We start from the raw sequence: 16,469 nt of genomic DNA, 5'->3' as shown, positions 1-16,469 counted from the left end.
TTAAATTCTGAGATGTGATTGTTTTCTGCCTTTGTGTATATAATAACATATTTTTCTGGGGTTATGTTTGCTGTTATTTTCCTGACATCTGTTGTGTAGGCACATTTAACCACATAGTCTGCTTCAAAAGTAATAAATGCTGAGATAAAACATTCCCAATACACAAAAATTAAAAGATTTTACTGCACTTTTAAGTGTTGGTAGTAACTTAAATATTTCTATAGCTGTTAATTATAAATGGAATTCAGACATAAGCTTCTATCACTGTAGAAAAATTAAAATCTAAAACGGTATTTTCTAATCCAGTTTTAGATGATTTACTCATGTGGCTGCAGTTGTATTGTGTAGCCTAGTGACAAGCAGGAGATTTTTTGTGATTTCATAAAACAAGAGCATGGAAACAATTAAACATATACAAACAAAAAATGATGCAACATTTATCTTCATGTAACTTTCCACATTAATTGTCATTGCATATCTCTGATGGAAGAAAGCTCCATTCCATATGTGCTGATTTGGATTCTGTGCAGGGGCTGTTGGGTTTTTTGCTTCCTGCAGTTCCTGGGTCTCCTTGGCTGCATCTCCTGTCTCAAGGCATTTCTGACATGTAAGATGGTTTTGTTCCAGACATCATGATAAGCATCTTTTAAATGTACCTTACTATCTTTTTATATTGTGTTAATATTTTATATTGTGTTTTAATATTGTGTTCTACCAGACTAAGGCATTCCGTGTTTTCTCTGGGGCTTTTTGTGGTGTCTTGTTGCCACTTTGATTTTGTGCTTTAAGCACGTTTCAACTTTGTGTTGCTGTTTCATCATCTCAGAGTAGTGCAGTTAATTTTTGAAATTTTTTGTGGGCTGCCTTTAAATTTTAGGTGTAATTCTCTTTGATATTCAAGTTTCATCATGTTTTCCAGCCGCAGACATGAATTGTAACAATCTGTTGGTGAGAGCAGGGCTAATACATTTATTAAGCCTCGTTATTTCTTCTAATAGGTAGCACAGCAGTGACCATCTGCCCCAATAATCTCTGCATCTGTTTCAGCTGCTACACCTGTGGTTAAAGTTCAGTTTCCATGTGGATTTTGTACCCAGTGTGACAATTTATTACTCAACTTTACTGTTTCCTTTAAACAAATAACTGTGCAGACCTTTTTCTTAGGTTCAGTTTTTTTCTCATTTGTTTTACTGGTTCCCCTTTCTCATCCCTGCCCTTCCCACCCCTCCTTGTATTTATTTCAGTTTTCATTAAACCTGTGATGTGTGTCTCCAGTCCATGTCCTTACAGACTTGAGTAGTTCTTTCTAGTTCTTCGTGGATTCTAGTTGCTGTTCTGAGCTCTGAAGGGCACTGAGATGACAAGAGAAAAGCAGGCAGGAACAATATAATGACTTACAGTTTAATAAAATGTATATTTTTTTTTGAGTGTATAATTTTTAATATGTTCTATTTAGACCCTGAGACAGTGGTCATTGCAGCTCAAGACAGCCTTAGCATTTACTATTAAAATGTTCAGCAACTGTGTCTAATGTGCCTCGGTGACAAAAACCAGTGTCCTTTCTTTTAATATTATTTCTTGTGTTCTATTGCTTGCCCGCTTGCAAGCTTGGCTACTTCTTCTCTAAAGATTGAAGAATAAAGAAAACATTCTGTAGAGTCCTCTTCATTTGCAGACTATCCCTGACACTTTGAGCTCTGAAATTCTGTAAGTGATGATGGTGAATTTTGTATGTAACACTTCATTTGTGTGTAGTGACCTGTATTCTGCTGCAGTAATTACACTCATTGCCTTCACTATAATCTTTGTCCTTCAGTTAGGTGAGCAAAGCATAATCCTGTTAATGAACACGGTAAGACAAGGCCAATGCTTTTGATTTGCATGTGGCATCCCTGGCAGCCAGCAAATTGCTTCAGATAATGTGCTTTATTAAACAAGTATGGCCTTGCAGAAAAATTATGAGGGCAATGCAATTTTAGAGCTATTTTTTATTCTGTTTCTAAATGTATTTCTTTATTGTTACAGATATTTCAAGACTTCCTTTGCCAGCAGGTAAGTTCTCTTTTTTCAGTTATGTCTTGATGTGACAGCAGGCAGCTTTTAAAGGCTTGCTTATGGTACAGTCATGCTTTTATATAATCAGAATATTGGTTCTTACTGGCACTGTCATGGTACTTAGTCATGTGGGAATCTGAGGTCAAAACAAAACCTGTTGAGGTACAGATTTTTTTCCATTTCAATGGTATATTTTGACAAGGGGAGGAGGTAACTGAGGTGTATTTATAGGCAGTTGTTTGTATGAGATAGTTAATGCTTCAAGTGACTCAGCACAACATGGGATGCAGCTGGCAGGGGAGCAGATTAGAGCAGCCACAGATGGTACTAGTGGAGGTTCAGAGGGACAAAGTGCAAGGAAATGGGGTTGGGGGATTTATGAGTGGAAGGAATGTCCCTGGTTAGAATAGGGAAGGTGACACAGGTGACTTGTGTCCGAGCTGCTCTATTGGACTCTTCTGTCAGTGATGTCTAAAAATATGAAAAAAACCCAAAAACAACTCTAAACGTAAAGAAAGACAACAAAACCCCCCAACACATGGACCCACCAAAAAAACCCAAAACAAAACCCAACCCCACTGACGTGATTTTGTAAAATAGCATTTTTTATTTGTTCTTTATTACATTTGGTCTTTAACAAACTTTTAAAATTCATGCATTCATTTGTGCTGTGGGCTTGAGTTGTGATGCAGAGCTCAGAGTGGGGATGTTTCCTGTTCCCTGTCAGATAGAATTTGTCTATCTATTCCCTGTATGCAGTGTGAATTCTGGAATCCTGACTGAAGTGCACTTTTATTCCTAATTGATCAAGGAATTGGATATTTGCTATTAGGTCTGCTGCCTTTTATCCTTGCCCTATGCCTTGGTGATTTTGCTTATATATCCATTCTTTCATTTCTTCTTGCTGATATTAATAGCTGATCTGAAGGAAGCTGTTCTTTACTGTTGGAATCAAATGGCAATTTCAGTTAAAAGCTTGATAGCTGATGTGTTGTAGTCTTTTCCATGAGAACTTCAGAGCAGCTCTTCAGAAAAAAAAAATCATGTTTTCTTGAAGCAGTGAAGAGAAGTTTAAATGTGGAAGTTTTCTTTTCAGGATGACATCTTTAAAATGATTTTGAATGCTGAGAGTGGTTGTCAAGCAGGCACTTCTGGCAAATACTGGAAAAATAAATACCTGGTGTTTAGGTCAGGCTGACAGGAAGATAAGGATTGTTATTGGGTTTTTTTCTGCAGCTTCTAGGACAAGAATGTGTGATGAAACTTTTTCTGAGTTTATATTTGGGACTTGAAGAGTTTGGCTGGTGTGAATCTGAGTCACAGTGAGATTATTCTTTTCAATTCGAGTCTCTATGTGGGAGTGTCCTAACTGTACTCCTTAACTGTGTCTTGCAAGTACTGATAGAGGGCAGGAGTTTTCCCAGGATTTTGAAAGGGTGAGCTTTTCCCATGGCATGGCAAGAGGCCTTTTTAGAGGGTATAAAAAGTACCATGGCTTACCTGTAGCAGAGATTTGGCAGTACCTCCTGGTAAGGAAAAACCAGGGAAACTTGTTTTTAAAAAATGCTGAAAATATTGCCAGAAGAGAAGGCTGGAGTCTCACAGAGATCTGAATTGTCCTATGGTATTAAAGTATTTTTATTAATGACCATGAAAATGGACTTGATTTGTCTTTATCTGCCAGTAACACCAACACAAAAAGAGTTATGAGCACACTGGGTGATGTGATTAAAACTGAAAAGAAATTTGATGAATAGGAAAAGGAGCCTGGATAAAAGATATAATATAATTGAATAAAGAAGAGGTTCTGCATTCAGATGGGAAGTTTTAATCATCAGAACTCATCTTTGCAATAAATAATGGTATTTTCTTATTTCGAGTTTTAAAGAACTTTTTTCTCCTGAGTGCCACTTTCAGCAGTGGACAATAGATGTCACTAGAAATGTTCTCACTTTTGCCACCTGGTTTCAGTGCTCTAAATTTTCATCATCATAGGGTATGGAGGGGCTTTTGCAATATTTGAAGACTTTGCAGTAAGGAGACCACTTCCAGTGGTGTCTTTATTGTGGTGTCTTGTTTGAGGTCGGATTATCAATAAATTTGGTATAGTCAGTGGTATATCAAGGTCATCCAGAACTCATTTCATAGCAAAACCTTGTAAAGAAGGATTGTTTCTGTGCTGGAGAACGCATTAGTTGATGAGGTCGTTAGTTAAATCATTACTCAGGAGAGTTATCCTGAATTAATCTATATCACTGCTTTGAAGTTCATGGGTAACTTGGGTTTTTACTGCCTTGAAATTGAGGCCATGGAGATGAGCATAGAGAATCTTTGAAATGTGAACTAGGAGGGGCTTGGAGAACGATTTGCTAAAATATTATAATTTTGAAGGTGGATAGAGAACACAGTTCTGCTGTCTGTAAGTGAAGTTCTCTTCCAACACAAGTGTGTTCACAGCAAGCCTGGGGGCATGGAAGACTGGTTTCCTCTGGTAAATGCAGTTAAACTTTCTCTGTTGACACTGTTGGGATTAAAACCAATCCCTTCTGGCTTTTGTCTTGCTCTGAATTTAAAACAGCTCTAGCATCTGTGTGATGTAGGTGACTTTTCCTAAGAGCTGGGCCTTTGTTCCTGTTTTGCAGTGCAAATAGGTCTTCATTACCAGAATCAAGAAATAATAAGGAAGCAAGAAACTGTATCAAAGAACTAGAGGAAAATAAAGACAAATATAAGAAACAAGCATTTTCTGGATTTTTGGTTAAAAATTCAATAAAACATTATGCCAAGATTGAATCTCAGCTAGTTGTTTTTTCTTGATGACTCCTCCAGATAATATCAAATAAAGTCAAATAAAATCTTGCTGACTCCTAACATACAGTATAGAAAAATTATTAGGAAATACACATATTTTGCCTAGTTCTAATTTCAGATATGCAGCATATTTTCAGCCTGATGATTTTGTGTTCACTTTTTGCTGTACAATGTACAATTCAGGTAAGCACTATTTGCACACTGTCATTGTTATCTTGAAATATTAAATGGTTCTGTAACTATTTTTACTTCCAAGTCCTCATTTAGGACAAAAAAAAAAAAAAAGTTACACAATTTCAGCTCAACCTAAAGATGTTTCTGAATTAAAGGCATGTCCTCATTCAGTCTGTTGGTGTGTTTGGCCTTGCTGCTTACACAGAGCCTGCTCATGATCCACTTAATGAAATCACATTCATCTCCTGGCACTTTTCACAGCCTTGGAACAACCTCCTGCTTCCCTTCCTCTGACCCAGTGGGCAGGAGATGGGATGTTTAATGCTGTGCTGTGTAATAATATTCCTTACCCTAAACCTACACTTGCCTGTGTGGTGGATTTAGATACAGCAAGCAGAATTTCAAAAGCCCCAAAGGGTTGGGTCCTTCCTACAATGTTAAAAGATGGAAAATTAAAAATCAGTTGAGGTATTACCAGAGTTGCAGTAGGCAAGAATTGACAGAATTGAGGTTGTGCAGAATTCCTAAAATAAATGTTCACATGTATTACAGAGGGTAATAAATTATGCAACGATTCTTCATGCAGCTGAGAATAAACTCAGTAGCCTGAGCAGAGAACTGTTGTTAATATCCCTGCTTAAAGGAGGGAAAAAGGTAACCAACTGTGTGGGCAGAAGCAAAAAAAGTACAAAATGGTGGCTTTTTGATTTGTCATTTCAATTTTAAGTAAGAATTAAATACAAGCTGCACTAAGACTGAACAGTTCCTCTCATTTTAGAATGCCTAGCATGGTGCTGAAGGGATTGCACAAGGAAACCTGCACTTCTCTAAAAGCTTTCAGTAATCCCTTCGAAAATTAGGATTTTTTTTTTCTAAGAATCTCTACAAATGTTACTAAGAATTCTGATTTTTAAGCAGCAGTAAACTTAGTTTTCATGTATTTGTAATGGCTTGGGTTGTAATGATTTTATTTGTGTGATGAGTATGGAACTGAAAACAGTTTATGAAATATTGGTGCTGTCAAGTTAGAATTGCTGCCTGCATGTCCTGTACAGCTCTGAAAATGTGAGAGGACTTTTCTTTTGATGCAGATCTAGCCTGTAGCTTAAATTCTTTTCACTACCAGCAAGGCAGGTGTTATTTGTAGATTTCCAAATTCCCTATCACGAAACTGCTGTTATTGCTGGATGAGGTTCTTGCTGACAAAGCTTAAATCTCACTTACAAGAAGTTTCTCTTGTTATCTGTTCATTAAATCTTCCTATTTTAGAATTTTGTGGAGTAGTTTTAATAGGTTAATCATCTATACCTCATAAAATCATTTTCCCATTGTTGTACACTGCAGATATTTGGAAAAACAGTGTATTTATCCTTTGTAAACTGTCACTGTTGAGTATCTCATTTTTTGTGTTGAGGCCTTGGGGAGGTGACAGCTTAGACCTTGACAGGAAATCTGTGTATTTGCCAACCTTTCCAGTGAAACTTTCTTAGCTTATTTTGGCTGTGCTTTTGACACTGCCCTCTTCCCTGCATTCCCATCCATATTTTATATGTATTTTATCTTTTATATATAATTGCCCACACAAGGCAAGAGCAACAGCATGATTTGGTAAGAAAAAAGTTTTTATTAGTGAGGCTCACCTGTGTAGTAATATTGAGGTGATGAGATACATTAAACATCTCAGGAAACTGTAAGTTAGCTAAATTATAGTGTTTTTCTTTTAGAGATATGAGCCTGACAGTCCAGACAGTTTCCAGGCCATCTCTGTCCATTTATTCAGTCCATAACTTCATCAATTTGTTTGTTATGGTGCTGTCATGGGAGACAGTGTCAAAAGTCTTGCTGAAGTTAAGAGAAATGACAACTTTTCATCTGCCAAGCTTGTATTTTAATCAAAGAAGTTCATTAGATTGATGAAGCATGTTTTCCATTTCATAAATCCTTGCTGACTATTTCTAATCACCTTACTGTTCTCATTTGTTTAGAAATGGCTTCCAGTGTTGTTACTTCCATCACTTTGTCAGTAATGGAAGTAAGGGTGACCATCCAGGCCCTCCCCTCTTCAAGTTCCATTTGCTTTCTTCCAGCTGTCAGGAAGCTCCCCCATTCACCAGGGCAGCCTGTGAAATGATTTATAGTTAAGAAACTTGCCCTGGCTGCAGAACATTGTTTTTCCGGGAGTGTGTATAGGGATAGAGGAAAAAAGAGGAGAGGGGGTAGAAGAAAAGAAGTTTCAATATAGAGAATTGAGAGTAATATTAAAGAAAAAAAATCAGGACATCAACCAGGTGTACTGGGAATGATGTGGCACCCCTGGTATCTGCTCTAGACTGACTTTATGCTCAAAGAAAGTGAAATTCGATGTATTGGTCATTTAATGGGACTATGACATGATTGCATGAGGAGGCAGGGAGTAAGATTTGACAACATGAATGGTCCTTCAAGTCCTCTGTCCCGTGTCCCTGTGAATCTTAACAAGCTGGATCAATAAAGTCTTACACTTTAAAATAAACAAAAAATCAGCAATTCAGCACATTCCCCTATCATTTCCTGTAATTCTGGCTCCCACTGTTTTGGAGACATTCACACTGCTGTGAGGATTGTTCTTGCTTATTCATCTCAAAGCAGAAAAATTCCTGTAATCAAGGGTGCACCATATGCAAATGTACCACTTGAATGTATAGTATCTAAGATATTTTCCAATTTGCTCTAAATGAGATATTAATTAAAATAAAGAAAATTTTTATCTGCTTGCTTAGAAATTGATATTACAAATGACAGCTTTAGGAATTAGGCAGTTTGGAGGGATAAGGATACTTTTCCTAGGGAAAATTATTCTATTTCGTTTTGCAAGTGGCAGAAAAAGGTGTGGCTGCTCCACCCTGGATAACCTGAAATATCCTGAAGTAAATTATGCAGTTCAGCTTTGAATGAAGTCAGCTGCACACACTCTCCATTCTTTTAAATAGTGTATGTGATTTTATTCCTAGTTTGGAAAGTTTGTTTTAGAAATAATAAGATGATATTTATTTTCTCGTTGAGGATGATGGACAAGAAACTTGAGCCTCAGTGTCATGTGGGCACCTGGTGACAGTTCTCAGCCACATATTCCAGGGAGTGATTTGTTAGTCTTCCACCTGAGAGGTGGCTAATTTGTCTTGCCTAGTTAAGGGTGCAAGGAATGGGGATCATTCAGTGCTTTATTTTAAACATACCAACAGTTGACATTCATCTTAAAAAAAAAAAGAAAAGGCAAGTTACAGAGCTTTTGGACAAAATATAAAAGAAAATCTTGAAAATTCTTAGGGGTTTATTTTTTTGTGTGTGGGGGGGAAGGGACACCTTGGACAGAAACTATTGAATCTGAACTAGAGATTTTTGTTGGTACAATATCAGAGGAATTGCAGCGGAACTTAGAGCTCTGTACTACATGCTGTCAAAAAATAAATAACTTGCAGTAATGTTTTTCTTGGAGTAGGATGTTTATGTACTCTTGAGAAGATGTTTACCTGTTTTGGTGTCAAAGGAATACAGAGCAAAAATGGTTCCTTGTGGGTTTTGTCCCCTTAAATATGAGTGGATATCCAGGACCTGGCAGTTTACACTCAGCTGAGGCATTCCCCAAGTGAGGAAAGTTCATTGCACTCTGTACAGCCACATGAATGTTCTTGCTGGCAAACTGGCTGGTGGTGGTTGTGCAGAAACAGCTGGAGGGATGTTGGCAAGGATTATTCAAATAATGTATGTGGAGATCTGAATTAAAATTTTGTCTAGACTCTTTCAAAGTTACAAAAATGGGACATTGTGTGGTTGCCCATTTTAAAACAATTTTTAAGGGTTTTTGATAAGTGATTGAGAGTTTCAGGATTGGTTTTTACTTTTGTTGTGGCAGGTTTTTTTGGTTTGTAAAAGTTTTCGTACAGGCAAGGTAGGGGGATGTGTATCTGCTAAGAGTGATTGGAGAATTGATCTATCTTCTTTTACAGGAGAAAATAACAAATCCAAGAACAGAGCAGGCAGTGCACTATAATCAGGGCATCAGGATATTGGGAATGAGATTCTGCTGCTCCTTTACAGCACAAAACCTTCAGTGGCAGTCACTGAGAGTGTCTTGTTCTGGTGCAGAATTACTTAAGGAGAAGATGAAATTTGGCAAACTAAAGAGTCCAGTAACCATGGTTCCTACATATGTGTTCTTTAGTCTGTTCTGCTGATGCTCATGATGCATTCACTGTTTTTATACAACTGTTCCACAGAAAGTGCAGCTTCTGTGAATTTCTGTAACCCCTTGCTGTAGTGTTGGAGTGTTACTACCCAGGGTCTTCATAGCAACAGCTATGGAGAAAAGGAAGGGTGGGGATAACAGTGTGACTGAAAGAAAGAACCTGAATATCAAGCTGGATCTTGTGTAGTTGGCTTATACAAAATGTTAGTTATTAGTGTGTGTTTTGTTCTTCAAGACCTGGGAGTGGCTTGGGATCTTCTCCCAAAATACACATGAGCTTGTTTGAAGAGGAACATCACTGACTACAGTGAACCAAGAGGAAAAACATTGCATGGTGAACTTTAATCAACTATTTTGTTGTAAGTTACGCCTAAAATGACCATAAATAAAGGATTATAGGATCTGTCCTTTAATATATTTTTATGTCCTTGACAGCCCTTAATGTATAGTTTGAACACTGTCCTTGTGTCCTTAGCTTCTAACTTATATGTTCAGGCTTTGTTTGTGCAGCAGAAGACTGGGACAAGGAAGTAATAACAAAAATTGATACCTATGGATCCCCCTTCCCTTTTTTATTTTCAGAAGAAAATATTAAATTTAAGGTTTAAAATAAGAAAATACTTAAGAAAAAAAACCATCACCTTATGATAGCTGTGGTGTCTTGCAGGCCTTTTCCATAGGGATCACTAACTTGAATAGAAAAACTGCAAAAATTATTTTGTCAGGTATAAAGCTGATGTTCTTGACGTTTTCATATGGAAGCTTAACAACAACAAAGTCAGTTCTTGTAGCAAGTACATTTTTCCTCAGGATTTCACTCTGATGAAGGGTCAGGATAACAGAAGTGGGCTATTAAATGCCTGTGCTTCCATTAGTGGGCTGGAACGACACTTGAGATGGATACGAAACTTCTTAAATAATTCTTACATTGTTTAACTCTGGCACAAAGATGTTTTCCAGATTATATCTTTGTGCTCTAATTATTCCTTTAAGAAGATCGATCTTTGAAAGATTTTCAAAGTTTTTAGTTATTGTCCATTCAGATGACTTACTGGAATGGTTTCATACGGTTTGATTTTTTTTTCTATGGCTATCTGGGAGAGTTATCTGTGATAATTCTTTCTGAAAGGCTTCATACAGAGAAATACTGGAACTGTACTTCCAGGATTAATAGACTTTATGTTGTGATTCCCATTTTCTTCAGATGTCTTAGTTGAGCAAAATTTTCATGGATTTGAAGAGCAGCTGAACTAATATCTCTGATCTCCACTACAGATCTCTTCTCTGTGGTGACCAGTGACAGAACCTGAGGGAAGGGCTTGAAGCTGTGTCAGGGGAGATTTAGGTGAATATTAGGAAAAGATTATTTGCCCAGCTCTCAGGCACATGGTGGGATTGTTTGGGTTGTCCTGTGCTGGGCCAGGAGTTGAACTTGATGATCCTTTTGGGTCCCTTCCAACTCAGGGTATTTTATGATACTAAGGAAAGGTTAGAATGATACTAAGGCTTTTAGTCCGAGTAAAAAAATTATTTATGAGCATTGAAATTCCTCCTGACTGTTCCCTGGTCATCTATGTGCCCTCCAAGAGGTGGAGTAAAAGGTATTATTGAAACCTGAGGCTTTATGATAGAGAAGGGTGAGGGAGGCAAATGATTGTGAGGTGTTAGAGGTAATGACTTCCACTGAGGTTCTGGAAACATCAGTAACCAAATTATTGAGACTTTTATATAGAACTTCTAAAAGTAGAGTATTAGGTAGAAATTTTGAGGACAGTGATCAGACTTTGTCTAATGACCTGTGTCCTTCAAAACTTGAGGAGTGAAGGAATTCTGTCCTACCCCAAGGCAATCGTGACTTAAGTCATGCCGTGAAGATACTTAACCTATTAAGATGACACTTTCTCATCATCTTCTGCACTTTAAAATTTCTTACTATGCATTTATTTCAGAGTGCTTGAACTTTCCTACTCCCAGTTTATGACACTTCTTCATGTCTTCATGTCTGTGTGGCAGGACAAGGTTTATAGTCTTCCTCTGTTTATGCAGTCACTGATATTTTTTTGTCCTGGTCTCATGTTCACTTAAAAGCTTTAGTACTGAGTCTTGAAATGCATCAAATGAGATTGTGGAGAGCAGGACCAGAGGTTTTTTTGGAAGCTGTGCTCTGCAGCTCAGAGCTGCACAAGAGATGAGCTCTTGGCCCTGTCAGATGCTGTTACATGCTGGTGATGTTGGCCCTGTGATGTTTGGTAAAGTAGGTCATTTGAGCTGACATCAAAAAGGCTGGTTTTGGTTTTTTTAATATTTTGTTTACCATCTGAAGACATAAGATACTTATTTAACATCCTTTCCTCAGATCTGAAGAAGGCCTGTGCCCAAACCTCTCTTTCCCAGCTCTATCAGTTGGTTTTGGGCATCTTGCCTACTTTCATTTTTTATCAGCATTCTTGCACATCTGTTTTCAGCTTCACCAAAGCCTTTTGTGCTGAAGTTGTCAAGTCGCTGGGTAAAGCTTTCTACACTTAAAGCTCAGCTGAGTTTGGAGCTACAGAGCAGAGGTTGCATTGGTCTGCTCATCAATTTACTGCTGTGAAAGGATGCAGAGAGGGGATATGTGCTCCCTTTGACACAATGAATGCTGATCCATCCTGTTTCACAGCTGGTTACCTCCACTAACTTGAGCTACATTTGGTGGTGAGCTCCTGGAAGCCTTTTTTAAAACTAAGCAACAAGTTCTTGTGTTTCTGAGCTCTTTGATACCACTCTGCAGGCATTTTCCTAGGTAAACAGAACTTGTTCAGCAGAACTGTGCAGTCTTGTGTAATTGGAGGAGCAAATGAGGCTATTTAAGGTGGTAGATTTTGCATTGAATAAAAGATTTTGTGTTAGCTGAGGATGACCTTTGATTCTCTGTAACAGCATAAAATGACTGCCTGAGGAGCTGCTCCTTGGAAGTTTATTGCTGGTCTCATGAAGCAGTGATGTAGCTGAAAGCTCCTGAAAAGTGAATGTCCCTTCTTGGTACAAAATAGGAAAAGGGGTTGAAAGTGAATAGGAATTGAATTTTCTGTGGCTTAGAGGCTCAGCTATACTTGGCCTCTACTACAGGTTCTCCTAAACAAAGCATCAAACTATTTTTTGGAATTTTTCATGCCAAATTTTGCTAATTACAGAAGGAAAGGGGGATTTGTGCCTATTTAACAATATTTTCTTATTTTTTAAAATATGCTTTTCTTTGCTTGATAGCTCAGGCACTGAATTTGCTTGGTAATACAGCAGCCTTAATGTTTGTGTTATAAAACTTTAAAAAGATGTTCTGTAAAAATTAATAATTAATTTTTAATTTTCTCCTTTCTTAGACTTGAAGGGTATCAGCACTGGCTTGTTGATTTATTCTGTGAGTCTGGAATTTTAAACTTAAATAGCTCTTTGTTTTAGCCTATAAGAGTTTGTTTTTACATAAGGCATTTATGCTATGCTCATCCTTCTCTAAGAAATATGATATGAACTGTTCCACCAGTATGTTTTCATATATAAATGGAATAATACTGCATTATTGTGAGGTCATGGATTATTCTTCTATTCAGTTCGGAATTGCATTTAATAGTTTGGGAGTCTGAGGAGCTGCTGATGTTATTTCCGTGGTTTATGTAACACTGGGACTCAGGTTGAACGTTTTCCTAAAAAGATGTTTGCAACCAGAAGTGTTTTGATGAGCTGTTGTTTTAACTTTGTATTTGGAATCTGGAGGAGAAGCAGGACAAGGAAGGCACGTCCAGGTGACACCATTTCTGGTAAATAACTGGGCCCTACGTGGCTGCACAGATTTCTTACTTTCTTTTGTTTAATTGGTTCTTAGATAGATGAGAGAGAAAGCAGCCAGATACAACTAGAAGACACTGAAGAGATTTCCTGACCCATAAGCAACTTAATTTTCCTGTATTCCTCTTAGAAGATGTGGCTAATTATTTCTAGGTTACCCTTGAATTGATAAAGATGGAGTTTAAGAAACATCTGTAAGGTCAACTGATCCACTCATGGATGCCTTCCACTGAACAAAAGTAATCCTCCCAGAATGCAGTTCCTTCAAACAGCATCAAAGGGCTGGGGTCCTTCCCCTTCAGATACCTTCTGCTGTGTTTACCTCATAAATGGGAGGTTTTCACCATAAAAATGGGAGGTTTTATAAGGTCAAGAAAGGTTCTGGTGACCATTTGGATTGCTTTGTCTCACTCCTCTCCAGTCACCTCACAATGGAGGCTGAAGATAGGCAGTGCAAAGTGATAAACACAGTAAATCTGTCACAGACCAAAAGAATCAGATTTTATTTTGCAGTAAAATAAGGAGTAGTATGTGTAGGATTCACTTTTTCTCTTTTTTTTCCACCTGTTCTCTCCAGGTCTCCAGGAAGCAGATTTTAGCTTTAAGCAATGGAATAGTGAATGAACTTCTTCATTCTTGAGGATAGAAATGGTTTTGTTGGGTGGATTTTTTTTGTAAATAGCCTAGAACAAGAAGAAACAGAGATTTTGAATTAGTGTCCTAAGGAAGGAGTAATTTTAAACCTTTTTCAGCTTTCATGGCATTGACTTTATCTTTCTCTACAGTAAAGCCTTCAAAAAGTAAATGGAAGGAAGTGGGAGAAGATGAGCAGCTAAGTCCACCCACAAGGAAATCTGCTACAACTTTCATGCCTGAAAACTAATGCAACGCATATGGATTTAAAAAATGGCTAGTCTTTATTTATGGAATAATAAAAATAAAGTTAACTTAGTGGCCCTTTTAACATCTGTTGTCTTAACAGCATAGGCTGGGAGGCTGCACTGCTGCCTGCTCTGCTGCACAGCATCACAGGATCCCTTGGGAAGGGAGGTATGGGAAACCTCATTAACACTGCATTCCTCCTGCTCTCTCCCAACACCCTGATCTGTTTTGCTCCCCACCTCACTACTTCCAAGAGGTTAAGATTTGAAAATAAAACCAGTGCATTCTGTCAACTACTATTTTACAATGTAGCTCAAATGATCATAAGGCTAAACAGGTGACCATGGTTCAGAAGGCCACGAAGTGTTGTTTTGAAACTCTGTACTTTTTGGGAATATCCAAGATTATCTACTGTTAAGCTCACCCAATGGGGAAACAATAAATTCAGTATTGGATTGACTTTTTGCCAGAAGAATGTCTTAAGCAGAGATCCTCAGCAGTTTATATTCTAGAATGATTTTATGTAAATGCTCTATTTCTTCTTCAGGACAGAAATGGCCTAATGTAGTCTGGAGCATGGAATTAGAGTTTGCTCATATTGCAAAGTCTAAAATGAATTCATGGGGGTGATGCTGCTTCTCAGTTGTGTTGAATCATTTCTGTTGAAAAACTTAGCTTGGATTTTGACACCAAGTAAAATATCAATTTTCTTTCAGTTCTGCATGTCAGAATGCCCGTAGTTAAATAAAAAAGGTAATAGTAAATCATTAGCTCTGGTGGTGGGATAATGATGACAGAACTTCTCAGTCTCAAGAGACCCTTGGAGGTCATGAAGCCCATCACCCTGTTCTCCTCTGTGCCCTTTGGCAAAGGGTGTTCAGGAGGAAACTGAGCTAGGAAAGGTGTGGGTGGAGCAGAAAGGGGCTGCTTGGGGGCAAGGATGATAAATTTAGAGACCAGTTAATCCAAGGTAGATTTCCAAAACTGCCTTAGCAAAACCGGAGTTTAGAGTAAGGCAGAGGTCAGGAGTTGTAATTTTGGATTTGTTATAATGCAATGCACCATTTTTCAGTAGTTCCTGTGCACAAAGATGATGTTTGTTTGACTTCGGCTAAGAGGAAATTTAGGATAGATAGTATTTTCCACTCTTAAATAATGCATACACCCAAAGAATAATTAGAATATTTAGAAAAATCTCACACAAACAACTAGCTTGAGGGAATGAAGATGAATGAAGATTACAGTGCAGTTACAGTATCTGGACTAACATGGAAAAGCAAATTAATTCAGATGCAGAAGATAGTAACTTGATCAATAAACATGTTTTAATGTTTAGAACATTGATCAGTCACTCTCAGTTTATGGGCTGCAATTGTGTGGTAGAAAGCATTTGTGGCTTTGCCAAAAAAGTCCTGCACTTGTTCTGAGAGTAAACTTTGCTTGAACACTTTCTTTATCAGCAAGATGAATACAATGAACTCTTCTTCCATCTCCTACATGAATATACAGATCTCCTTCAAAACAATGCCTTTGTTCTTCAGCTCCTAGTAATTACTAGAATGATAAACAGTAGCCCATGAAGTGGCTAAGACTATGAATTACTGAGTCCAAAATAATAATAAGCATCACCATCATCATCTCAGAATGGTTTAGGTTGGAAAGAACCTTCAAGATCATCTACTCCCACCCTCCTGTTTTGGACATAGTCACCTTATACCAGACCAGGCTGCTCAAAGTTCCACTCAACCTGGCCTTGAACTCTTAACAGGGATGGACAGCCATAATTTCTCTGGATGTGTCTCACCATCCTCATAGGGAAGAATATCTTCCTAATACTTAATTTAAGCACATGTTCTTTCAGTTCAAAGCCTTTCCTCCTTGTCATATCACCATGTGCCCTTGTCAAAAGTCCCTCTCCAGGCACTGAAGGGGCTCTGAGGGTCTCCCTGGAGCCTTCTCCAGGCTGAACATTCCCTCCTCTCTCCAGAGCAGAGGTGCCTCCAGCCCTAATGCTGCTGTCATTGCTGTGCTCTGGGCTGTACCTCTGCACTTTTGCTATAATAAGTGAATGGGCGGCTCTTTTCTCCCTTGGAGGAGATCTCTGTTGCTGTTTTGTTCATCTGGTGGCTGAGGTTTTGCAGAAGAGGAACTGAAAAGCAAATTTCTGTTTTGCTCTCCATCACTGCTCTGCTACCAATCTGTTTTCTTCATAGTTTCCAAATCCTGAGTTCAGTTTGGTTTCTCAGGGCAGTGGAACTTCAATAAGTATTCCCTGTTTGATTCTGTTCGGGTCCTCTTCCAACTTGCCAGCCAGTTTGATCAAAGTTTGGTGAATAGAGATATTAACTGATGTGGGAAAAAATAGTTGAATAGCAGAGAGTTCCTAATGATGCCATTTACTGAAGGAGAGACTGTGGTCAGTTCTTTGCTGATGAGATCTCTGGGACACCCCCAGGAGCTCCAGCTCTGGACATAACCGTGGAGAAATCCAGGGTTTGCC

The 16,469-nt window shown here is 38.1% G+C and overlaps 1 protein-coding gene across 3 annotated transcripts in view; it reads left to right on the top strand.

Moving 5' to 3' along the window:
• Positions 1-16,469, top strand: part of PTK2 (protein tyrosine kinase 2) — a 190,225-nt gene that overhangs the window by 37,790 nt on the left and 135,966 nt on the right. For all 3 annotated transcript variants that reach the window (XM_088179820.1, XM_088179829.1, XM_088179818.1), the window contains exon 3: positions 2,026-2,052. The gene's annotated coding sequence lies outside the window, so the exon portion shown is untranslated. The remainder of the gene's footprint in view (positions 1-2,025; positions 2,053-16,469) is intronic.

This window comes from Sturnus vulgaris, chromosome 1, assembly GCF_052056855.1.
Source record: "Sturnus vulgaris isolate bStuVul1 chromosome 1, bStuVul1.hap1, whole genome shotgun sequence".
NCBI lineage: Eukaryota > Metazoa > Chordata > Aves > Passeriformes > Sturnidae > Sturnus > Sturnus vulgaris.
Note: the sequence above shows the minus strand (reverse complement) of the source record. Positions and strands in the feature narration are given on the sequence as shown.